The sequence below is a fragment of the Pseudophryne corroboree genome, chromosome 4 (assembly GCF_028390025.1).
Source record: "Pseudophryne corroboree isolate aPseCor3 chromosome 4, aPseCor3.hap2, whole genome shotgun sequence".
In the NCBI taxonomy this organism is placed as follows: Eukaryota; Metazoa; Chordata; class Amphibia; order Anura; family Myobatrachidae; genus Pseudophryne; species Pseudophryne corroboree.
The window spans coordinates 677,018,024-677,045,719 of record NC_086447.1 but is presented as its reverse complement, the minus strand read 5'-3'; the positions used below and the strand labels follow the sequence as shown (position 1 = coordinate 677,045,719).

Sequence of the window (27,696 nt, the reverse complement as noted above, 5' to 3'; positions counted from 1 at the left end):
TGTCGGAGAATATTACCTTAGATGTCCTTGCCTTTATTTTCTGGCCTAAATCCCTATAATCTTTCTTAAGGACATCCCACCCACCACTAACTTTGTCGTTGGTGCCAATGTGCACTAAGACCACCTGTACCTTCCCAGCCCCTCCCAACAATCTATCTACCCGGCCCGCGATGTGCCGCACCCGAGCACCCGGGAGACAACAGACCTACGGCGATCGTGATCCTGGTAGCAGATTGCCCAATCTGTCTTCCTGATGATAGAGTCCCCTACCACCACAATCTGCCTGGGTACCTCCCACCACAATCTGCCTGGGTACCTCCACCACAATCTGCCTGGGTACCTCCCACCACAATCTGCCTGGGTATTATAATACTATATATTGAGTGTGCAGATACCAAGATGTTTGTGACATTTTATTGTGCAGGAAAATATTTTGTGTGGATCCGCACTAGTCTGAGCAATTTTACTGAAGTTATATATTGACAATAAACATGAGATACCAATATGCATGCAGTTATCAAATAATTCCTGAACTGCGAATGATTGGCGGTGCTCCCAGGAATTTTGTAGGCTAGACTACAATTGAAAAAAGAAGGAGAAAGACAAAAAACCCTTGTTTGGGAGCACTCATTTGTTATCATAAATATAAGTATGTGATTAGGAATATGAAAATAAAGTAAAACTTAACCTTTATTTGTTTCTTGAATAAAAATGTTATAATTTAAGAATCGTGTCTGATGACTGTTGTTCTTTATGTGTAATTTTTGTTTAACCTTTTTAACAAATAAGGTACAAGATGTTTGAAAAGGTGAAAATATCAGGAGGTTGATCAAGGATACCGACTGTTAGCTTAAATTTGAGGATATCCAAAAATTCACTGTGTATGCCTATCAATATATTGTGATGGATGATTCAAATTGTTATTCAAAATTGAGCTCATGGTAAATGCAGAGAAAATTGTAAGAGTGGTTAAGGTCTCCTTAGAGAAAAAGGGCCCACTGCACCTGGTATTCTCAGGAGGTTTCCCATCCTAGTACTGACCAGGCCAAACCTGCTTAGCTTCCGAGATCGGACAAGATCGGGCGTATTCAGGATAGTATGACCGTGGGCCATTTGATGGAGAAGGGAGAAGGAGGGGGCCACTTCTTTTATCTGTACTTTACATAAATCGGGACCATACATAGTCTGAAACAGTATTTCCAGATGAGAGTGTATAGAAAATTAAGAGCTTGTTTCACACCTCTTAATTTTCTATACATAAAATTTCATATTCTGTTTAAAGATACCTTTATTGCATAGACTGTTATTAATAGAAAATGCTGAAGGAACCCTCATTTTTCTTATTATATTCCTTTATGGGGCAATCCTGTATTCCCCCCGTCACTACAAAATGCCGCCTATCTTCTCTGGAAAGCCAAAGGATTAGATTAATTTAACAAGGTTTTTGACCCAGGTGGCTTTTTGTATGTATTTTCATACTTATGTCATAAATTTGACCTTTCTAAATGACACATGTTTATGTATTTTCAGGTGCGTCACTTTGTACTTTCCCTTGTTTCTTTTGTCCACCCTAATACGTCATCTAATTCAAGTATGGCCTCCAAAGCTATTGATGCTCACCTTAAATCCTCACAAACACTTGAAATATACAGTATCTACTCTATTATTTTAACTTGCTTATACAATGGGATCATTTATTTTCAAAATAGAAACATGACATTCCTACTTTGACAAATATTTCTGATATTGTTGTCCCTTGTGATAGGTCTCTCAAATATTTATTCTCCTATTAACAAAAGGTACATTTGAGGACCCTACACAGGGCATATATTACTCTGCTACAGTGTCAACATATGGTGCTTAGTGAATCTGGGAATTATAAACAACAAAACTTACCCAAATCTAACTCTCTTTATATGTTATATCTGCCTCCCCTGCAGTGCACATGGTTTTGCCCAACTGCTAACAAATTTTCTGCAGCAATCAACTCTGAATGACTCCCAATGTCTGCTAATAAGCAGTGAACAGTGTATGAACAAACCCTCCCATGAAAACATACACATACATGGTGGTAGGCGAGCTCAAGGAAGTATGAAAACTTCTGTAGCGCAGAAGGGCAAATAGGTTATTTTTTTAACCTCTTTTCTAAGTAAATCCTTATTAAATCATGACAAGATCACCAGTAGAATAAAGTATCCAATTACAGTATTTTTAATAATAGGTGCAAGACTAAGAATTAGAATAATTTGTACTAAATAGATATAAATTCTGACACTTAGAATGTGCCTGCATATACATTAAATAGTCACTTTTAGCAAAGTACAAAGTAAAATTGTGGAGAACAGTTTATTTTTATGTTTATCAGGGGCTTAATGCTAATACCTGCTATGTGTGGTTGTGCCCATGAATAGTGGGTGAGCAATTTCCTCTGTCTCACAATGATATGGAGAAGGAAGGTACAGAATCTTGTGGTAATGGCTAACTAGCACAGTGGAGGAAAGCACACCTCATAGCATCTGTGAAAAGGAGAGTAGATACCTGTGGAATTGTCTGGTTTCTGGTGAGAAGACCGTAGGGCTGTGGTACTGGTGGAGTCCTAATTATGCACAGCAGACACTCCTAGAAGTCAAGACACGCAGTTTGCCTTTAACTTTTTCAATTGAGTGCTTGGGATCTATGTACTGCAATGTTTCTTTCATTAGCAGTGTGTGGGAATGGTCACCATGCCCCTTAAAGGATTTGCTATGTAATACTGCTCATTGGGATGCTGGCAGTCACACTACCGACACTGGTATCCCAACATTGAAGATCCCAACGTCAGAGGGGGTAAGTATTTTTACCACCCCCCCCTAACCCTCTGCTGGCTAGTGCTAACCATCAGGGGGGGGGTGGCTAGGGCTAAACCCCCCTATTGCGTAACCATAACACCCCAAGTGCCTAACCGTAACCCTCTTCCCTGACCCTAACCCTAACAGTTACCTACCTTCGGGGTGCCGGCTGGCGGTGTTCCCGCGCGGTACTCGTGCGTGGTGTTGGGATTCTGGCATCAGTCACATGACCATCGGCATTCCGTCCATCAGGATGCTAAATGCATTTCCCCTTAAAGATCATTTCAGGAAACAGTATCTTAATATTTTAAATAAGTACATTAACACAGTGTTGTCACTTTGTACATATTTAAAACAAATTGCTGTGCAGCTAAATTCTCACCCCTGTCTCTGGTACAGATTTGGTGGTATTTCGCTGCATCTGTGGGACAAATAAGATACAAATTTGAAGAAAAAACTGGTTTGCTACACAGATCAGTGTGGCTCACTCACACCAGGAGTTTCACACTGCATAGCACTTTGAGGGTAAGTGTATGAGGAGACATCTCTATATTGCATAGTAACGTTATTGTCACAACTCCCAGTTTGGTTAAAGTTTGCCATTTTACATTGCAATATTTACATTAATGTGATATATTTATACTCTCAAGATATGTTTTTTTGCATTCTTAATTGTGTGTTCTTTTCATATGTTGTAATTGGTATACATTTATTTTTTTTACTGTTTTAATTAATGTTTTGATTTTAATCAGGTATGTATATAATGGTTTCATCCCCTTTTTTGTTTCTAAACAAATACAACATGCTTTTAATCAGATGCCACCTCCATGACCAGAAACTTTTTGGAAAAGTTTAAAAAAAGAAGCCTTTGCTATTAGCAAGAAACAAGATGCAGCTCCTGAACTTTGCAAAATATCATTGAAACTGTTAATGGAATCATGTGATGTTGTCAGAGAGAAAAAACAACAACTTTTTTTTGCCCAAGTAAATCAATTACATTTGGAGAAAAATGGACTGTATACAAAGAAAAGCACCTGATAAATACAGTACTGCCAAATATTATTATGGATCATTGATGCTGTGCTGTGCTGTGCTGCTAGTAGTTTCAAGGGCTTTTATGAAAATCAAAGAAATAATGAATTCCACTCTACATGTATGACAGGAAATTTTACGCTGAAAGGATTAAACTTGACCGTTGGTGGACCTTTCACCAAGATAATATAAACCAATCCACACTAAAATGGTTGCAGATACACAAAATAAAAGTTTTGTAATAGCCCTCTCAATCTCCAGATTTGAACCCAATTGAAAACCTGGGGTGTGTATTAAAGAGGGCAGATCACAAGCTACAACCCAAGAATACCAAGGAACTGGAAATGTTCGGCATAGAGGAGTGGTCCAAAATCCTTCAACAAGTATTCTCTAACCTTGTTATTCATTAGAGAAGGTGTCTCAGTACTGTTATTCATGCCAAATATAAACAATGGGGGTGGTAATATTTTATTAATCTACATTATGTTCATATGAAAACCTACAGTATGTTTTTCAAAAAATGGTGTTAAAGTATTTTTTGTTCCAAGACACAGGGGGTCATTCAGACCCGATCACACACTGCCATTTTTTGCAGCCACGTGATTGGGTCTGAACAGCGCATGCGTGCGGTCCACTATGCGCAGACACGTCGCAGGCCGGTGACGGGGGTCGCCGGACAGCGTCAGATTCTACAAAGAAAGCAATCGCAGTGGCGATCACAAGAAGATTGACAGGAAGAAGGCGTTCGTGGGTGGCAATTCACCATTTTCAGGGAGTGTATAGGAAAATGCAGGCGTGCCCGGCCGTTTCCAGGGAGAGTTCCTGACATCAGCTCCATCCCGGATCATCGCAGCGGCTGAGTAAGTCCTGAGCTGTGCAGAGACTGCGCAAACTTTAGTTTGTGCAGCTCTCTACACAAGCGTTCGTACCTCTACACAGTGATTACCCCCTCCCCTGTAGGCGGGGACAACCTGATCGCTGCAGTGCAAAAAATAGCCTACGTGCGATCAGGTCTGAATCACCTCCCCCAGTCAGTAAATAATGTCACATGTTGCATGTACAGTATGGTTTATTTAATATATTGTCCAACTAATTGTATTCCCCCTTCCATGACTCCCTCACCTATATCACTCTCTCTATCTAGTGACAGCACCAAACTCACCTCTGTCCCTTCCTGACATCATCTTTAACTATCTCTCTTTCACACCTCACATTCAATCCATCTCTCACTCCTGCCACTTCTGCCTTTACAATATATCTAGAATCAGACCTTTCCTCACCATGAATGCCACCAAAACTCTCATTCATAGTTTTATTATTTTTCAGTTTGATTACTGCAGTATCCTGCTATCTGGCCTGCCCCTTACTCATTTCTCTCCACTTTAATCTATCATGCATGAATGCTGCCACCAGGCTCATCTATCTCCACCACCCCTCTGTGTCAGCTTCTCTCCTTTGCCAATTACTTCTCTGGGTCCTAATCCACCAAAGAATACAGTTTAATCTCCTCACCCTGACATATAAAGCTCTCAATCACTCTCTCTGTCCAAAGTTTTTGATGTCTTTTACCTAAAACCTCCCTACCGCCATCTCTGCTCCTCCAGTGACTACTGATTCACCTCAGATATGTTCACCTCCTCTCACTCCATCTTCCAAGATTTCTCCTGTGTGGCTCTATTGCTCTGCAACTCCCTCCCTCACTTTATAAGACTTTCTGGGTATCCGGTCTATAGATCTACAATAAAAATGTCTACAGTCAATAGGTCCGCAACTAATGGTCGACATGCATTAGGTCAACAGGGTCAGAAAGTCGTCATGATCTAAAGGTCAACATTGCCAAAAAGTTGACATGGTCAAAAGGTCGACACTTTTAAAAAAAACTGTTTTACAACTTTTGCTGCATTTACTATCCATATCACAATTACCTTTAGTAACCTTGTGGTAAGCGAAGCGGAGCAGAGCGAGCCAATGAGCCCGAAGCATGCCCGTAAGGGGACACAATTCATCAAACTGAATATCCATATCACAAACTATCACCATCAGTAACCTTGTGGCGAGCTAAGCGGAGCAAGCCACCGCGCCCGAAGTGTGTGAAGCATAGCGAGCCCACAAAGAAACGCATTTCAACAAATTAGGGTAAAAACCTATTGACCCTGTCGACCTTTTGACTGTCAACCTTTTGACCCTGTCCACCTTTTGATTGTTGACCTTTTAACCCTGTCGACCTTTTGACTATCAACCTTTTGACCCTGTCAACCTTTTGACTATAAACCTTTTACTGTAGACATAATGACTATCTTTATAATGTCTATCTTCTGTATCGGAACAGACTTTGTGGCAGCATCCACTCTTTCAAACGAACCCTCAACTACTTTGTGGCCTGCTGTGTGCCCCAGTTCAGTGGCTGGTAGCACTCCAGCCCTTGTAGTGACTGTGCTCTTCTACCATCAGAGTGTGCCACCAGCCTGTGTATGGGTGTTCTACACCAACTGCCCTTCATGCTGCTGAATCTTCCACTAGCTCCATCAGAGATCTCATTTTCCAGGAGGGATCTATCTATCCCAAGTCTATCCTAACACTTAATTGGTACCTTTGTCCTCTTACCTTACCCTGTCTCACAGTCAGAGGTGTAGCGTGTAGCCACGGCGCTCTGAGCATATGCCTGCTATGCCCCCCCCCCCAAAGTGTGCATGTGGGGTTAAATTAAAGGGGTGTCTCCCCAAGACTGCCACCCACGTATCTCCCCAATACTGCCTCCCCCCTGTATCGCCACAAGACTGCCTCCCCACTGTATCTTCCTATGACTGCCCCCCCCCCTGTGTATCCCCATGGCTTCCTCTCCCCCTTTATGTCCCCAAGGCTGTCTCCTCCCCCTTTATGTCCCCAAGGCTGCCTCCCCCATGTGTATCCCCAGGTCTGCCTTCCCTCTGTGTATCCTCATGGCTGCCTCCCCCTTAATGTCCCCAAGGCTGCCTTCCCTGTGTCTCCACATGGCTTCTCCCCTTCCCCACCGTGTCTCCTCATGGCTGCCCTCTCTGAGTCCCTGCATGGCTGCTCCCCCCGCGTCTGGTCCCCGGCGGCCCTCCTTGCATCTCCGCATGGCTTACCTGACCTGCCCTCTTCCTGGATCACTGATGGGGTCGCCGGGGAAAGCGCTCATTCATCCTTCCCATCCCACAGTGTAGCCGCCGTGGCTTAGTAACAGGCGCAGCGTGTAGCTACTGACCGGTGGGAATGCGGCACCCTTGCCACAGATAGGCGCCTGGAGCATGAGCTCCACTTGTGCCACCCTCGCTATGCCCCTGCATACAGTTCACCCTCTAATTTCCCCTTCCACCATAGATTGTAAGTCCTAACATGCAAGACCCTCTTTCTTTCCTCCTAGCACTTTCCCTGTTACTAGTGCGCATCTGTTTCCCGGACTCTATGCAGGGAAGTTACAGGTACTTCCTGCATCCAAAGGATTAATCATGAGTCAGCTTGTCAGGGAACCTAAAAAATATCACTGGAGGGGATCTGGAGCAGTGAGTGTAATGGTGAGGAATGCAGGCTGCCCTGTCACTTCTTCAGTCACAGGATCACATAATGCACATTACATTGATTAATGCCTCAAGTTTTGAATTTGCCGCCTTTAGATCTTCTGAGTTCCGGCTGTGAATTCTCTGACGGCTGTCCCTGGCACTGCACATCACATTACACTTTTTATAAAGTGTGGTGCCATGGCTAGTAATGTGCCCCCTAATGCCCCAGAACAGCCCTGTACTTATCTGTCAGCACTTTCTGAGTATATGTGCTGCTGATCTCAGTGTCTCACTCTGTCGGCGTGCTCTGCTGCGATGCACATGGGGTCCATCTCTACTGCAGCTCTCATGTCTGCAGGCTAAAACAGGAACACAACAGCCAGTGCAGCGCTGTTCAACATGGAGAGCAGCGTCCCTGCTGTCATGACCTCCCTCTTTCCTCTTCTTCTCAATGTGTGGTCTGAAAGCACAGGGAGTGAGGGCAGTGTTGGACTAGGACATGAAGGGCCCACAGAGAGAATGCAATGGTAGGGGCACACTGAAGAGAGGTGGCGCAAAGCTACAAATAGTGTTGCATCGACCACCATATATGCAGGAAGCATCACAGCGCCCACCAAATAATACAGACAATATAGTTTCCATCATGTAAAGCAGAAAGTGTCGCTGTAACCACTAGATAACGCAGAGAGCGTCACTGTGACCACCAGATAATGCAGAGAGTGTCAAAGTGACCGCCAGATAATGCATAGAGCGTCGCTGTTCAAAGTGACCACCAGATAATGCAGAGAGCATCGCTGTGACCGCCAGATAATGCAGAGAGAGACGCTGTGATCGTCAGATAATGCAGAGAGCACCGCTGTGCCCAACAGATAATGCAGAGAGCATTGCAGTGACTACTAGATGTAGCAGAGACCACCAGGGACCCACATATAAGCATAAAGCATATGAATACAACCCCTTACACACACACACACACACACACACACACACACACACACACACACACACACACATTAATAAAGTACAATATTAAGACAACCCCCCCAACCAGATAAGAACCAATACGCCCCTCTCCATTACATAAGTATACCGTCACCCTCACTACACCCACTCACTGTGCACTTGTCCAGTAGGATGCTCTGACTTGTCCCTGTCCTGCCGGGGAACTGGAACAGAATACACAGTCAGACACGTTTCAGGAATCAAGATAGACTGATGGCGTGGAGACTTGAGGGGGTGGGGTCTTGATCAGGGTCAGAAGGGAGTAGATTATAATTGTCAGTGCAGAAGAGGGGGCGGGGACTCAGGGTGACGGGGAGGTCATGGCGTGGGACATTATAATAGTCAGATAGGGACAGACACTTAGATATATAAATAGATAGATAGATAGATAGATAGATAGATAATTAGACAGACAGACAGACACATAGATAGATAATAGATAGACAGATAGATAGATAATAGATAGATAGATAGATAGATAGATAGATAGACAGACAGATAGACACAGATAGATAGATAGATAGATAGATAGATAGATAGATAGATAGATAGATAAATCACACATAAAAAGAAAACTCACTTAGTTCTTATGTACTGGTCCTGGGCAGTCTCTCTTTTGTTCCTGAGTCCTGGCAGGTGATGTGATGGATCCATCCATGGAGATGGGGGCATCTAGTGGATCCTGGAATTACTGCAGTCAGCAGTAACTGCAGCTCTCTGCTCTCAAAGTTAGTCCCACCCCCACACCCCTCCTGCTAGCGTCACTGCACTGACACAGGACGGGAGGAGATGACATCTGCAGCATGGCTGGAGTGGGGCGGACTGGAAGAGCCATGATCCAGGCTGCTGACTGCCACTGCTTGTACAGTGATAGGCGCAGCAACAGCGCACAGCACAGGGAGGCAGGGCACGGAGAGCACCTCTCCTGCCTGGTGCCTCCCTGCACTGCATCCCTCCGGCTCTGACTGTACAGTATGTTGCAATTGCTTACTCCCTAGTGTAAGATCCATGCTAAAGAGGACATTCATCAGAATGTGTAAAAAAATTATACATTACAAAACTACTGTATAGCCCCCTAATAAAAGCCTACTTGTAACATTAGCTTAGGCTGCTATCAGCAAAGTCAGGGGGACAATGATCATGGGCCCGTACGAATATGCCAATACCAGCACTAGACTACAGCTAGGATTGGTAGCACCATAGCAGGGAAACCCATAGCATGAGGTGCACCAGCAATAGAGTCATACATTGCAGATATATTTAGTACTGGGTACAATTACCATGTGATTTAGACCAGCAAAAAAAATGCAGGCTCTCTTCAGTAGAAAAAATATGGTATGCCGCCCGCCAGAATACCGGCAGGGGGAAAGCGCAATGAAGCCCTGTCAAAGTCGAAAAATATTGCAGTACACACATCATGTACAAACTACACACAGATGGCCTCCATGTGCGTACTTGCTCTGCTGTGCGTGCGCATATTCGGAATTTGTGTATGGTCGCTCCCGCGGTCCTGCGTATTAGCGCGTGGTATGAGTATTTACGGTAGAGTTTGTGAACGCATGAAAGGCTATCAAAACACATTACATATTTAATCCAAATAGTGCACAATGTACACATAGTCTCCCTGCACCACACCAGAAAGTAACAGCAGTTTTAATGGTAACAGAACAAAGGGATTCACCTTTACAGGATAGGAGGGGACAGAACAAGGTTACAAGGTGGTGTTTGGTATTCATCTGGATGGTATTTTAAGGGTAACATTCCGGTGTTGGTTTGAGAAAGATCGCATGTTCCTGCGGATAGTTATGTGCAGGAGCAGAATATAGATATAAACTGTATTTACTGTACATTATGTATGCGGCGGGAATCCAGAGGAGACCACCCACAAGAGCAGTTGGAACAGACATCGCCCACCTATTCAAACTGACCTATGACCTCTCCTGTACTGTAAATGACCATCCCTGTGTCCAATGGACAAAGAGATTACAGTATCCATTGTGTTATGTTTTGGATGAATTGTATAAAGAGAGCCTGCAGCAGGCCTGGTCAGACACAAGACTCACAAAGTTATCTATTAAGATGACCGAGGACCGGACCGGGTAGCGCGGCGAATCCAATCACGTATGTACCATTGAATGTAGCCATTATTCTGTTGTATTGTATTGTTTATATTGAAACCCCCTTTCAGCAATAATACGCTGTGGTGTCGGAACCCAGTGGTTTAGCCACAGACTGTTGTCGTGTCTTTCTTTCCCTGCTAAGGTTTAAAGTGTAATAGCATCACACTGCATTGCTGCATAAGGTTTAAAGTGTATTCATTGGGTGTGTACGCGCTGTGTGTACTTTGTACCATCAGCGCAGCGTTTGTACGCAAAGTCCGTACACGGTACGGGACTCTGTACGCTAACAGCGTAAAAAGTATGTAGAGTTTGTATTAAGTTTAGCGGCTGTAGCGGCTACATGGTAAAGTGTATTTAAAGTGTGTATAAGGTATAGCTTTTCATTCCTGTATATAAATCAGCATTCTCAATTGGGGGCTCTGTCCAGTTTTCCACATACTCACAGCCTAACAGGTCACAGCAGACTTAATCTATCAGCAAAAGGGTGGACAGAAAGTATCCTACATATCCTTTTCCTGGTCGATGGATACACTGAAAACCCTACTTATTTGCTGATTAGATGGCGTCTGCTCTGTATGGTTTGTAGAGATGCTGGTAGAACCCGTAAGGTAAACAGAAAAAAAGCTATTTAAAAATCTGTGAATTTTTTTGCCCGCCAAAGGCGTACACAGCACCCATACTCTTTGTATACCCTCACATTGTTGCCATAACATTCATATTGCTAGATTAATTTAGACCTGTGTGAAACCGGAGATATTTGTTGCTATATAGTTAAAACTAAAATAAATAATTAAGGGAGTAAGCGTAAAACACAAACACAGTCTGGCCTAGTTGTAAAGGTTTATACAGAAAGAAACTGTGTTGTGTTTAGTGGGCAATAGTAGTTTTATTGCTCACGTTTATAGAGTTCTATGATTTGTGCTATTGCGGACGTACGGTTTTGTACACGTGTCTCAGACAAAGTACGGAACTGCACACGCGGCATAAGAGACACGCACGGTCGCGTGTTTACACAAATTGAGTAAGAGTATGGGCGCTAAGTACAAATAACACAATAGTTCATTTAGTTTAAAGGTGGGACAGTAGCCACGCTACAATAGCACAAAACTACCCGGTTTCTAAAAAAAATTAGTATAAAAACAAAATTTAGTATAAATAATTTTTATTTAAATTGCCTCTGGGGGTAAAGCTGCCAACCTGAATGAGTCCAAATTTTCTGTACAGAAAAACAAAGTATATTTGAGTGAGCGAATGTAAGAGTGAACGTATTGAACCCCGGAAGTCGGGTCCCGTGGTACACCGAGTAAGTAGAGGCTTGGTGGCGTGAAGTGGCTTACTCACGTTAATATAGATTGAAATACGCAAATCGTGAGGTGATTTGCAGAGGAGCGTGATAGTGCATTGTATTGCGAAGTATTGAAGTAAAAAGGTTTTTGTATTACACTCCGGGCTGAGGGTCGCAGTTTGTACAATGACCCGTGGTTGTACGGCAGATAGGTAACAAGTACCTATATGCTGTGCGATTGGACCACGCATTTGTGGGTGTGATATATATAGTGCAACTGGATACCCCTTTATGAGCTTTTGCGTAAAATCGCGGTACCATTAGTGCTGTATAGAGCATACGCAAGTGTGATTTGTGTATAAGGTTATAGGGAGTTTTCGCTGGTCTCTCTCAGGAAAATCTCCAGCGGTGTATATTTACTGGAATAGGTAAGTCACTCCTAAACACTTCCAGTAAATAGAAACCGATAGGGCCTCACTGGGTACGCGGTGGTTACTATTGGAGTGAGTCGTAGTACTCAGCGGAGAAGGAGTGAGTGAAAGCGCTAGGTGTCTTTCACCGTCTATCAGCGGTGTGCATTGGGGATTGCGTTTATTGGCAAAAAGTCGGCGATGGGATCCAATTGCACAAGCAGTGGGCATTCAGCAGCCAGGGATCAGGCTAAAGAAGTGCGACCGAGAGGGTGGGCAGCTTTGAACCAGAGGTACTGCAGAATTTAAGCAGTAAAATATGTCTTCTTAAATCCAGAAAACAAAGGATTAGACATAATGATTGTTTAATTTTATGTCAGCAAGAGGGGGATATGCAAAGGGGACAAATTCGCAAAACAGGTTCAAAACCTAGCGGGAATGAGAACACAAACACACCATTGTCGACACAGGTCGAAGGGGAAGAGATGGCTACAGTCAATGGTATATCCGTAAATGATAGTAGTATGAAAAAACAATGTATTAACCCTAATTTTTGCAAGATGTATCCTGTTTTGAAGTCTTTTCAAGGTTATAGGTCCTAGGAAGATGAAGGATCCAGCCAAATCGCAGCTCTCCTCCAAGCAGTCACTTTGCAAGAAACTCAGGTGGGACCTGTCCAACCAGGTAGTGCAGTAGCAATATTCCCCAATGAAAGAACTGGTGAGGTCACAGCTACCGGTAAGTATGAGACAGTTCATTGCACAGAGACAACAACACCTCACAGTAAACAGATTAGGAACGGAATGGTAGAATTGCACCCTGTCTTGGAGATAGTAACTCCCAATGGGGGAACCGATAGTCAGGGAGTAGTCGTCACCAGGAATAATGCAATGTATTGCCCGTGGCCCAGAGATGAGCTGCGATCAATCATTTCAGAATTCCCGACCCTCGGAAGCATTTAGCCAGATGTCAAAAGTTTATCAGAGATCTGGGTAATGCGTATGAACCGACAAACAGCACTGGCGACCCCACGGAGATCATCGATCAAAAGATGGATGATATCTTGCAGTTGAAGTGGGAGTTCAGGAGGAAGCACAACCTTACCTTAGCGACTGTGAGTAATGAACTGACCGGCTGGGTCTCATGGTTGAACCCACGAAATTGGTTCGCAGGTTTAGGAGAATGGGCTCAAAATGTTATTATGAGTGTAGGGAAGCTTCTCCTTTGTATCCTGGGAGTCGTCATAATTATTGGTTCGATATTTAGGTGTGTTCGAATTCTGACGCGGCACAAGCACGGCACAAAGTTGATGAGTCTAAGGAGCGAGGGCGCTGTTATAGCAGCAGATTTAATTTATGACCCATCCATAGAGACAGTGTTATGATAAGGATTGCAAATGAATTTCATGGCCTGTTTCTTTCACCCGTTTCCCCCTCTGCCCAGATACATCCATCCGGAAAAGACATCAGCCCTACCCAAAATGTTTATGTGAATGTATTTTAGATATGTGTCTTATCTTCATCTTTGCAACCTCCAGATAACAGCACACATAGTCGACAGGTGATATCCACATATACTAGCATTCACTTATGTTTCCCCCTCCGTGTATCATCAACTAAATGTGCACCCCATTTGTTGGAACAAGAAGCCGAAAAGAGCTCTGTAGTGTTTGTTGGCCCATTTACAGACCCTTAATATGGGATGAGAAGGATTTAATGTATATTTCGCAATACCTCGAAGCTTATTTAGAACATATACGGCACGATTATACATGCCCCTCAGACATGGATTCATACATACATGCTTTCTACTATCCCGCTAGGTCATACATTTCCCACCTACAACTCTCCTCCGACAATCCAAAACTTCTGTAGATATTGTATAGATATTTTTCTGTTTAGTGATTAGATAGTGGCAGTTATTGGTGACTGCCAAAGGGTGGACTGTCAAAGTCGAAAAATATTGCAGTACACACATCATGTACAAACTACACACAGGTGGCCTCTGTGCGCGTACTTGCTCTGCTGTGCGTGCGCATATTCGCAATTTGCGTATGGTCGCTCCCGCGGTCCTGCGTATTAGCGCGTGGTATGAGTATTTACGGTAGAGTTTGTGAACGCATGGAAGGCTATCAAAACACATTACATATTTAATCCAAATAGTGCACAATGTACACATAGTCTCCCTGCACCACACCAGAATGTAACAGCAGTTTAAATGGTAACAGAACAAAGGGATTCACCTTTACAGGATAGGAGGGGACAGAACAAGGTTACAAGGTGGTGTTTGGTATCCAGCTGAAGGGTATTTTAAGGGTAACATTCCGGTGATGGTTTGAGAAATATCGCATGTTCCTGCGGATAGTTATGTGCAGGAGCAGAATATAGATATAAACTGTATTTACTGTACATTATGTATGTGGCGGGAATCCAGAGGAGACCACCCACAAGAGCAGTTGGAACAGACATCGCCCACCTATTCAAACCGACCTATGACCTCTTCTGTACTGTAAATGACCATCCCTGTGTCCAATGGACAAAGAGATTACAGTATCCATTGTGTTATGTTTTGGATGAATTGTATAAAGAGAGCCTGCAGCAAGCCTGGTCAGACACAAGACTCACAAAGTTATCTATTAAGATGACCGAGGACCGGACCGGGTAGCGCGGCGAATCCAATCACGCATGTACCATTGAATGTAGCCATTATCCTGTTGTATTGTATTGTTTATATTGAAACACCCTTTCAGCAATAATACGCTGTGGTGTCGGAACCCAGTGGTTTAGCCACAAACTGGTGTCGTGTCTTTCTTTCCCTGCTAAGGTTTAAAGTGTAATAGCATCACACTGCATTGCTGCATAAGGTTTAAAGTGTATTCATTGGGTGTGTACGCGCTGTGTGTACTTTGTACCATCAGCGCAGCGTTTGTACGCAAAGTCCGTACACGGTACGGGACTCTGTACGCTAACAGCGTAAAAAGCACGTAGAGTGTGTATTAAGTTTAGCGGCCGCAGCGGCTCCATGGTAAAGTGTATTTAAAGTGTGTATAAGGTATAGCTTTTCATTCCTGTATATAAATCAGCATTCTCAGCCCCTTACGGACTCGCTGCACTCACTATGCTGAGCTTGCTACGCTGCAGGCTCAGTGGCTCGCTGCGCTTGACACAGGTTCTATTCTCACTTTATGGGTGTTGTGGACACCCACGAGTGGGAATAGACCCTGTTAGCTGGGATTACGGCTGTCGGCATTGTCTGTGTTCCGGTATCCGAGGTCGGTATACTGACCGCCGGAAACCTGACTTCCGGCGATGTAACCGAATCCCGAAAAAATAGCCTTATACTGAATAAACTAAGGGGAACATTAAATTACCCACTATAAATTACAGCGGCAGAAAAAGGGAGGTAGCCTTGGGCTTTAATGCCCATGGCTATTCAATTGTACTCCCTTTTACATCAGACAGCTTTGTTAATGCCCACTAAATTTACATGTTACCTAGTGAATCCATGAACTTTTCCTGAATTCTGTGTGATAACACCTGTTAACCCATCTTAACCCCATAAGATGAGTCAACAGGTGTTAACAAACAGAATTCAGGAAAGGTTCATGGATTCACTTTTAACAGGGTTGCAGCACCTGCTAATTTGCTGGTTATGTGGAATTTTTAATACGTCTGTGTAGAGGAGTAAACAAAGTCCACAATAAGTGTTGCTAGCAGAGGCTAATTGAATAGCTCCATGGGATCAATTGTAAATTTATGCAGCTTAAGTCCCCCCTTAGACTCTTGCAAAACCCATGTTTTGTGGGAGTGGGATAATTACCAAAAAACAAAGTGACAGGGTTGCTACAGGCCACAAAGGCGGAGTGCCTCTAGACTGCGCACCCTAGCTGCTTGCAATGAGAGAAGCAACCTTGCTGTGATTTATAATACTACACACAGTACATATTATGTGTTTATATGTACACTTAAAGGTTGGAGATTCATTCAGTCTGTATCGGCACCCCTCCCCACCTTCCTCTAATTGTTTTTAAGTAGGGAACTAGCATTTGGCTGTACATTGAATAAGACATAATTAAAAGTAAGTCCTCTATGCAGATGTAGCCATGCTCCTTGTGGCTACATCTCCGGTTTACATGCACACGCGGCAAGGCTAGGCGTGTCGAGCTGCGTATTTTGCCACCACATTAAAAGTGAGTGGGGTGTGTGCACGTCTAAGTCACATGCATGCCTTAAACCTCAACTGCGCCTGAATGTAGCTATGATGAGTGTGGATACATCTGTATATTTATAAAGTGTCAGTTTTGGGGTAAGCATTGGGGTGTGGGGCCCCCTGAGCTGCTCTGACTGAGCCACTTCATGGCATCACCACTTAACACTTAGTAACAATAGTAACATTTTATATCACTTTGTTTGTATTTTATCCGTGTATATTTTACCACAATTTTTTCACTCTTGTAACACTCCTAACACTGTGTAGCTGCTTTCATACACCTGATACTCTGTAAAGCTTCACTGCTGTCTTTCATTTGTGCAGGGGCATAGCCAGATTTTTGGACGCCCCATAGCAACATTTTGAAGGGTCTCAATGCTTCTAGAGATATACCTTTTCGCAGCAGTTGTTCATTGTATGCTCCATAACAGTGCTCAAGTTGATTTTCTGAGACATAGTAGTGCTTCAGTTAATTTTATGCCACATATTAGTGCCCTAGTTTATTTTATGAACCATAGTAGTGCCCTACTTCACATTATATCACATTGTAGGGCTGCCTGTACACATTGTACAACACAGAACCCCCAATGCACATTATGACATACAGTGTCCCCAATTCATAGTATGCCACATTATAATACCCTCCAGTTAATTGTATACCACATTACAATGATCAGGACCAGGGCATAATTAGATACTGTATATAGTAGGCCCCAAGGCAAAAGTTGTAAGAACCCTCATGTATATACTGTGACAAGAACACTGGAATAGTGTTTGAGGGCAGTTATGTTTGTCCCAGGTTCTTGTCTTACCTGTATTAGGAAAATGTTTTGTTTTGTCAGAAGTTCAGAACCTTTTCAGTTTATTGGAAAAACTGATAAGGGCCCTGAAAGAAAGATAGGGCAAGTTCCTGACGTTGGGCCCAGTTCGGGTCTTTGACCTCACAGAAGGCTAATCAGGGTTTCAGCTGTGTAAGTTGGTTATAGGGCTGCTAGCCTGATTAGTGTGTGCAGACTGCCTGGGAAGACTGCATGATCTCTGTGAGAGAAGTACGCGTCCTTATACATGTGAGCCATACAGTGTTGACTGGAAAACTCTGTGTTTTTTTTGTTTAGAGACAGTTAGGAACATCTTGTGTTTAGTTAGTGCTGGACAGGCAAGGTATTTTCTTTTGATGTTTGTTTTGTTTTCTGCCTAATAAAACTGGTCGTGGCCAGTTGCACCACACACTGAACTTGTGTGATTCTTCAGCTGCCGCTTGCTAACATTTACCCCACGAAACGGCACCTTGTTCCCTTACAGTGTTACAACTTGGTGGAGAATGCGAGCATGCCGTTCTGCGCATAAGTGAAAGCAGCAGCTTTATGAGGCCTGCGGAAAACGGTGGTTTGTGCAGATACAGCCCAGTGTGAAGTTGCTGAGACTCACCCTGAGGATTTGAAATATGTCCTGGGTAAAAGCAGCTACAAAGCCACCTGAAAAATCTGTCGACATGGAGGAACTGCTCAAAGCCTTGCTGCAAGCTACAGCGGCTCAGCAGGAGGCCAACAGACAGCAGCAGGTGGCAATGGAGGAAAATAGGAGACAGCAGCAGGTGGCAATGGAGGAAAATAGGAGACAGCAGCAGGTGGCAATGGAGGAAAATAGGAGACAGCAGCAGGTGGCTATTGACGAACTTTACAGGCAACAGCGTCAGGATAGAGAGGCCTTAACAGAAGTGGTGCAGAGCCTTGCAGCCTGGATTGGAGATGTGGCCGTCAGTGCTCCGACCAGCTCTAGTTCTATACGGGCCAGTCACTTCCTGCAGAAAATGACAGAGGCTGATGATGTAGAGGCCTACCTGACCACGTTTGAAAGGACTGCCGAGCGTGAGAACTGGCCGAAAGCACAGTGGGCCAGTCTGCTGGTGCCTTTTCTGTCTATGATAAACTAAAGACTGAGATCCTGACCCGCCTGGGAGTCACGCTGTCAGTACAAACACAATGGGTGCACCGTTGGGTGTACGCCATGGAGAAGCCTCCTCGCTCCCAGATGCATGACCCTATTCAGCTAACAAAAAAATGGTTACAGCCAGAGACATTAACTGGTCCCCAGATGGTTGAAAGAGTCATCATGGACCGCTATTTGAGATCTTTGCCCGTGGTCCTGCGCAAGTGGGTGAGCCATGGAAACCCGGATACTGCTGACCAATTAGTGGACATGGTAGAGAGGTATTTGGCGGCAGAGGAACTACTGATGACCACCCAGCAACCCATAGATCCTTGACAGCACCCTTCAATGAAGACTGGTAAGACTATTCCATGGGAAAACGTTGCTGTTAAGAGAACGCAAGGCTGGAGAGACTGTAAACACTGGCCCTGGAGACAGGCCAATGGGGCTAGAACGGTCTGTGCTGCCCAAACAGGTTGATAATTGTGTGGTTAAATGTTTTAGGTGTGGTATGCCAGGTCATGTTATTGCCAATTGCCCAGTCACGCAAGAACCCATGCAATGTGATGCTGCCTTTGAATGTCGCAGAATGTCTTTCTTTGCTAGGTTAGCCTGTACTGTGGTACCTTTACCTGAGCTGGAAAAACAAATGTGTGATGTGTTCTTAGAGGGTAACCGGGTAGAGGCCTTGCTAGATTCAGGAAGTTTAGTTACCCTCGTGAAAGCTGGGTTAGTGAACCCCTTAAAGGTCCAGCAAATACCTATTGGGGTAACTTGCATACATGGGGATACCCAACATTATGTCACTGCTGAAGTGAATATAGAAACTTGTTGTGGGTCAGCAATTGTTAAATTAGGACTGGTCCCCACCCTGGTGCATGAGGCCATAATAGGGAGGGATTTTCCTCATTTTTGGAAACTGTGGGAATCACGTTTATCAACAAATGTGAGAGGTAAAGAGCCAGTTGATAATACCGGTGATTTTATGGATGTACGTGTGTCTTCTGAACTTTCTGACCCTTTGCCGTTTGCTAGTTTGGCTGGGGAAGTGACAGATGGGGAGTCCAGCGAGGACCCTCTTGCTGGGAACAGAGACATAGTAGTTAGAACTGAAAGCGTGCCTGACCTGGAGGTAAAGAAGGATCTGTTTGTGTCTGAACAGTTAAAGGATCCTACCTTAATAAAGGCTAGACAGAATGTTAAGGTTGTTAATGGGGAACCTGTGGTACCAGGTGACAGGGTTACGTATCCCCACATGTCCATGTGTAATGAGCTCTTGTACCACATTGTCAAAAAGGGTGAGGATGTGGTGGAACAGCTGGTAGTCCCCCAGCCTTATCGGAGAATGGTACTGGATTTAGCTCATAGTCACGTTACAGCAGGACATTTAGGGGCAGAAAAAAACACTGAAAGAGTTTTACAAGGGTTCTTCTGGCCAGGGGTTTATAAAGAAGTGTCTGAATATTGTTCTTCCTGTCCTGAATGCCAGTATCATGCCCCTAGACTCCATTTCAGGAGCCCACTAGTTCCCATGCCTATTATAGAGGTCCCATTTGACAGAATAGCCATGGATCTCGTGGGGCCCTTGTTAAAGTCCGCTTGGGGCCATCAGTATATCCTGGTAATTATGGACTATGCCACTTGATATCCTGAGGCTGTCCCTTTACGCACTATCACAACCAAGGCGATAGCTAGGGAGCTGGTGCAGGTTTTTAGTAGAGTGGGAATACCAAAAGAAATTTTGACTGACCAAGGTACTCCATTTATGTCAAGGGTCATGAAAGAATTGTGCAAATTTTTTAAGGTCACTCACCTCAGGACATCCAGCTACCATCCCCAAACTGATGGGTTGGTGGAAAGGTTCAATAAAACATTAAAAAGTATGTTAAAAAAGGTTGTTAATAGAGATGGAAAAAACTGGGATTGTTTGTTGCCCTACTTGTTAATGGCCATCTGAGAAGTTCCTCAGTCCTCTACGGGGTTTTCTCCATTTGATTTGTTGTATGGTAAACACCCCAGAGGGCTGTTGGACATTGCCAAAGAGATGTGGGAAGGACAGCCCACTCCTTATAGATGCGTTATTGAACATGTAACACAAATGCAGGATAGGATTGCAGCCGTGGTACCTATTGTCAGAGAGCACATGGAACAGGCCCAAAGTGCTCAACAGAGGGTATATAACCGGTGTGCCAAGATACGGGAATTTGCTCCCGGAGATAGAGTTCTTGTTTCGGTACCTACTGTGGAAAGCAAGTTCCTAGCTAAATGGCAGGGTACATTTGAGATTAGGGAAAAAGTGAATGAGGTTAATTACAAAGTATACCAACCGGGAAAGAGAAAACCCGAACAAATCTACCATGTTAACTTAATCAAACCCTGGAAAGATAGGTTGTCTCTGTCAGCGGAGCCTTGCCCTTCGGTGTCTTCACCTCGGTTGCTTCCCGCAGTAAAGGTGTCAGAGACGTTATCAGCTGATCAGAACAATCAGGTTAAAGAATTTCTCATCCAAGTTACTCTTCAAGTACAAAAGCATCACCGCTGTGCAAGGGGGGGGAGGGGGGACTGACATGCGGGGCGGACTAGCCCTGTGCTGGGCGTCCCCCCGCATGTCAGGACGATGATCGTAACTGTGCTAAATTTAGCATAGCTACGATCAACTCGGAATGACCCCATTATCCCTAGCCTATCAAACAATGAAACTGAATCCTAACGCAGAAAATAAAAATGCTTATATCATGGCTAAAACTAATTTTAATGATCTCTTACAATCTGAGGGTGATAAATATCATTTTAATGTTAGGTAAAAGTAAAGATCTGTGGCTGGCACTTTTCGTGTTTTGGTTTTGGTTCTAATTCCACTTTTGTGTTTTGGTTTGGTTTTGCCAAAACCACCCTTTCGTGTTATAGTTTTGTTTTGGATCTGGATGATTTTTGGAAAAAAAAACACATAAAAACAGCTAAAATCACAGAATTTGGGGGTAATTTTGCACCTACGGGATAATTAACCTCAATAACATTCATTTACACTCATTTCCAGTCTATTTTGAACACCTCACACTTCACAATATTGTTTTTAGGCCTAAAAGTTGCACCGAGGTGGCTGTATGACGAAGCTAAGCGACACAAGTGTGCGGCACAAACACCTGGCCCATCTAGGAGTGGCACTGCAGTTGCAGACAAGATGGCACTATTCAAAAACTAGACCCCAAACAGCACATGATGCAAAGAAGAAAAATAAGAGGTGCAATTAGGTAGCTGGTTGGCCAAGCTAAGCGACACAAGTGTGCGGCACAAACACCTGGCCCATCTAGGAGTGGCACTGCAGTGTCAGACAGGATGGCACTTTTCAAAGACTAGGCCCCAAACAACACCTCATGCAAAGATATAGAAGAGGTGCAATGATGTAGCTGTATAACTAAGTCAAGCGACACAAACAAGCACTCTATACCCCTTAAAGCAACTCTAAGCACATGCCTGGCTAAACAATCTGGAATAACTCCTAGAATGATACAGATAGTGAATGTGAGACATTTTTGACACTCGGAGGTATCCCAGCTAAATCTGGTCTTGGATTATATATATAGGGGACAACAGTAACAGTAACTGAATACAATTATAACATAAGTAATCTTCATGAACATATTTACATCTACCTACACTCACAGCCTCTATATCATGGATATTTATCTATGAGGTAATGTCTGCTGAGTAGTTGGTGCATATGGGATATAATATACAGTGACAATGACTGAAGACATTCACAACTGAAGCGACCCACAACGAGAGATCAGTTAACACATTCACATTTACCTACACTCACAGCCCCTATATTATGGATGCTTCCCTATGAGGTAATAGCTGTTGAGCGTTTGGTGTATATGTGATATGACATGTTTCTGAGATAAATAATCCGGACAGTGGGACCAATTCACTACAAATTGAGATAGTCTCTTGATAACATCATAATATGAGTGACCAAATGTTGGTAAAACTCAGATAAGTAAAGTAACCAGAGAGTGTTATACACTAGTAAGCTCACGTGGACACGTTTTTAATTCTTTATTCACATTTATTCACGTCTTTTAGATTCACATATTTGTTAGTGTTGTGATTTCAACCTCTATATTTCACAGTAGTCTGGGATAATAAACCAATAGATATTTTAATATACAACAATAAAGGTTATATTTTATGATAATTAACTTTCTTCCTATTGCGTCAACGATACAGATTCCTTCTCTTTTTTCTCTTAGTTTCAGTTTATGTACACTGTAGTTGACAGCACCCCCTGAAGATACTGAGATTTGTCTATGATATAGGGAAAAGGGGTTCATATTAGTGGGTGTATGATGATGAATTACATACATTCACATTACATACTGTAGTTACATAGTTAATGAGGCTAAAGAGGCAAAATGCCCATCGGGTTCAACCTGTAATCTGTCCTAAGCCGAGTTCATTATAATGTCCTAATTGAAATAATGATTTATGTTTAGTTAACAACTGAAAATCATGTTCCTACCAGATTAAAAATGTCAATATTTTAAATGTTATAACCTTGGATATCTTTTTCAGTCAGAAATGTATCCAATCCGTTTTTAAATGCATATATAGTGTCCGCCATTACCACCTTCACTGGCAGGGAATTCCAGAACCTTATTGCCCTAACAGTGTAGCGTATGGAATTTTCTCTCCTCAAGCCTCAGCGAGTGACCTCGCGTCTTATACAGAGTTCTTTTAATAAACAATTCCTCTGATAACTCTTTTTCATTTCCCTTTATATATTTGAAGATATTGATAATGTCTCCTCTTAGACGCCTCTTTTCTAGTGTATACAGTTTCAACCTAGTGAGCCTTTCCTCATAATTCAGTCCCTCTAGCCCTTTAATCAATTTAGTAGCACGCCTTTAAATCCTTTCGAGTTCACAGATATCTTTTTTATAATCTGGTGCCCAAAACTGAACACAATATTCCAGGTGCGGACGTACCAATGATTTGTACAGCGGCAGGATTACACTCTCGTCCCTAGTCTCAATTCCTCGTTTTATGCATGCTAGCACCTTACTTGCCTTCTTTGCTGCACTTTGACATTGTGTACGGTTGTTTAGCCTATTATCAATCAGTACCCCCAAATCTTTTTCCAATACTGTTACCCCTAGATTTTCCCCATTTAATATGTAGGTTGCAAATTTGTTTTTGGTCCCGAAGTGCATAACTTTGCATTTTTCTATATTGAATCCCATTTTCCATTTAGATGCCCAGATTTCAAGTTTAGATAAGTAATTCTGTAGAGACTCCACATCTATTTCAGAATTAATTACCTTACACAATTAGTATCATTTGCAAAGATTGACACTGTGCTTTCCAGGCCTATTTCCAGGTCGTGGATAAATATGTTGAACAGTAGTGGCCCAAGTACGGACCCTTTTGGTATTTCGCTGACTACTGGTGCCCAGCTGGAGGATATCCCATTGACCACTACTCGCTGCACCCTGTTATCCAGCCAATTACTTATCCATATACAAATAGTTTTTCCTAGACCAAGCACTTTTAATTTGATGATCAGTCTCCTGTGAGGCACTGTATCGAAGGCTTTTGCAAAATCTAAGTATACCACATCCACTGCTTTTCCTCGGTCAAGATTGACGCTCACTTCCTCATAGAAGCTAACTAAGTTAGTTTGACATGATCAAACCCTTACAAAACCATGCTGGTTCTTGCTAATAAACCTAGCGGCATGCAGATACTCTTGTATGCTATCCATTAAAATTCCCTCCAATAATTTCCCCACTATAGATGTCAAACTGACTGGTCTGCAATTTCCTGGATGATTTTTAGATCCCTCAGCTATACGCCAATCCATAGGTACCATGCCTGATCTAATAGAACTATTGAAAATCAAGTATAGGGGTCTTTCTAGTTGTGACCTAAGCTTCATAAGAAACCCTCGGTGAAGTCCATCAGGTCCAGGTGATTTGTTAATCTTAATTTTGCTTAGTCTCTCCCGGACTACCTCCTCACTTAAAAAGTATCTAGCAAGGAATCCTTGCTTTCACTATCGGTATACACTACTCCCATCGTCGCTTCTTTTCTGGTAAACACAGATGAAAAGAATTTGTTCAGTATTTCCGCTTTTGTTTCGTCATCATTTATCAATACGCCAAATTCATCTTTTAATGGACCTACGTTCTCCTTTCTTAACCTTTTACTAAACTTCTTAGGATTGTTTTTGCTCTCTATAGCGATTTGCTTTTCATTTTCAATTTTAGCTGCTCTTATTGCTTTTTTGCATTTTTTATTGCATTCCTTGTAGTACTGAAATGACTCCTCCGTTCCATTAGATTTAAATGCTTTGAAAGCACGCTTCTTATTATTCATTACTTCCTTTACCTTCTTATTAAGCCACATTGGTTTGAGTTTGGTACTTCTGCGTTTGCTGCCCATGGGAATGAATTTGTCAATATTGCTATTTAACAACCCTTTTAACGCATCCCACATTTCCGTAGTGTTCTTGCCATAAAACAAGTCTTTTCAGTCAATATCGTTAAGTGCACCTCTCAGCATATTGAAGTTAGCCTTCCTAAAGCTAAATATTTTAGTTGTTCCTTTGTAGTGATGTTTCTTGAAACTGATTTCGAATGTAATCATACAGTGATCACTGTTACCCAAGGTCTCCCCAATTTTCATGCTTGATACAATTTCCACATTATTAGTAATTACTAGATCCAGAGTAGTTTTACCTCTAGTTGGATCCTCGACTAATTGAGACAAATAGTGATCCTTTAACATATTTAAAAACCTGCTGCCCCTAGCTTTAACACATGAATCATCACTCCAGTTTATATCAGGATAATTAAAATCCCTCATCACTAGGATGTCTCCCAACCCTGCAGCCTTTTTAATTTGCCTCAAGAGTTGTTCTTCCTCACATATGCTAATATCCTGCTGTTTGTAGCACGTACCTATGACTAGTTTTTTTGCATCTATACCCCCACTTGAGATTTCAAACCATAGTGACTCCGTATTATCCCCTGTCCCCTCGTAAATAACCTCCTCTAAGTACGGTTTAAGAGATGGTTTAACATAAAGACACACACCTCCACCTCTTTTGTTAGCCCTGTCCCTTCTGAAAAGAGAATACCCCTCCAAGTTTGCAACCCAATCGTGAGAGTTGTCCCACCATGTTTCCGTAATACCTATAATATCATACTGAGCCTTTGATGCTAACAATTCCAATTCGCCCATTTTACCTGCTAGGCTTCTTGCATTCGCATGCATACGTTTTAGCTTAGTGTTTCCCTTGTCCGTTTGTTTTTTTAAGGGTATCCTGTCATGGTTTACAAGTGCCTCCCAAGAGTTATTCCTACTGCCAGTTCTACTCTTCACTCCCTCTCCTCCCCATCATACTTACTATCATTTTTGATCCACCCTTTTAGTCCATCTAAGCCCTCCACCCCATCATAAGTAATTTCCCTTATGTTACTTACATACTTATCCCTTTTGCTACTTACATCAATTTCAATATGCTGTAATGATGAACCACAATTGTTGTTAGTTAATATTTTGGCATTATCGTTGTTATTACCCTTTTTAGTACCCATGTATCTACCCTTGCCGGCTGCTCTTTCCCTCCCCCCTTCTCCACCCCCATTTAGTTCACTACCACCATCTTTGCTATTCTCACTGCATGGCCCATAGCTTCTAAATAAACCCTCCCCCCTGGCACCTAGTTTAAAAGCTCCTCCAACCTTCCAACCATCCTTCCCCCCAGCACTGCAGCCTCCTCCTCATTCAGGTGCAATCCATCGCGACAAAAAAGATGCGCCTGACTGAGAAGTCCGTCTAGTGTTCCAAGAACACAAACCTCTCCTTCCTACACCAGTCGCTAAGCCACACATTTATCTCCCTAATCTCCTTCTGCCTCCCTGGGCTAGTGCGTCGCACAGGTAGTATGTCGGAGAATATTACCTTAGATGTCCTTGCCTTTATTTTCTGGCCTAAATCCCTATAATCTTTCTTAAGGACATCCCACCCACCACTAACTTTGTCGTTGGTGCCAATGTGCACTAAGACCACCTGTACCTTCCCAGCCCCTCCCAACAATCTATCTACCCGGCCCGCGATGTGCCGCACCCGAGCACCCGGGAGACAACAGACCTACGGCTATCGTGATCCTGGTAGCAGATTGCCCAATCTGTCTTCCTGATGATAGAGTCCCCTACCACCACAATCTGCCTGGGTACCTCCCACCACAATCTGCCTGGGTACCTCCACCACAATCTGCCTGGGTACCTCCCACCACAATCTGCCTGGGTATTATAATACTATATATTGAGTGTGCAGATACCAAGATGTTTGTGACATTTTATTGTGCAGGAAAATATTTTGTGTGGATCCGCACTAGTCTGAGCAATTTTACTGAAGTTATATATTGACAATAAACATGAGATACCAATATGCATGCAGTTATCAAATAATTCCTGAACTGCGAATGATTGGCGGTGCTCCCAGGAATTTTGTAGGCTAGACTACAATTGAAAAAAGAAGGAGAAAGACAAAAAACCCTTGTTTGGGAGCACTCATTTGTTATCATAAATATAAGTATGTGATTAGGAATATGAAAATAAAGTAAAACTTAACCTTTATTTGTTTCTTGAATAAAAATTTTATAATTTAAGAATCGTGTCTGATGACTGTTGTTCTTTATGTGTAATTTTTGTTTAACCTTTTTAACAAATAAGGTACAAGATGTTTGAAAAGGTGAAAATATCAGGAGGTTGATCAAGGATACCGACTGTTAGCTTAAATTTGAGGATATCCAAAAATTCACTGTGTATGCCTATCAATATATTGTGATGGATGATTCAAATTGTTATTCAAAATTGAGCTCATGGTAAATGCAGAGAAAATTGTAAGAGTGGTTAAGGTCTCCTTAGAGAAAAAGGGCCCACTGCACCTGGTATTCTCAGGAGGTTTCCCTTCCTAGTACTGACCAGGCCAAACCTGCTTAGCTTCCGAGATCGGACAAGATCGGGCGTATTCAGGATAGTATGACCGTGGGCCATTTGATGGAGAAGGGAGAAGGAGGGGGCCACTTCTTTTATCTGTACTTTACATAAATCGGGACCATACATAGTCTGAAACAGTATTTCCAGATGAGAGTGTATAGAAAATTAAGAGCTTGTTTCACACCTCTTAATTTTCTATACATAAAATTTCATATTCTGTTTAAAGATACCTTTATTGCATAGACTGTTATTAATAGAAAATGCTGAAGGAACCCTCATTTTTCTTATTATATTCCTTTATGGGGCAATCCTGTATTCCCCCCGTCACTACAAAATGCCGCCTATCTTCTCT

The 27,696-nt window shown here is 42.9% G+C and overlaps 2 pseudogenes; both read right to left on the bottom strand.

Annotated features, from left to right (window-relative positions):
• Positions 1-992: 992 nt before the first annotated feature.
• LOC134912085 (5S ribosomal RNA) lies at positions 993-1,110 on the bottom strand (annotated as a pseudogene).
• Positions 1,111-27,280: 26,170 nt separating this feature from the next.
• LOC134913073 (5S ribosomal RNA) lies at positions 27,281-27,398 on the bottom strand (annotated as a pseudogene).
• Between the last annotated feature and the right edge of the window lie 298 nt (positions 27,399-27,696).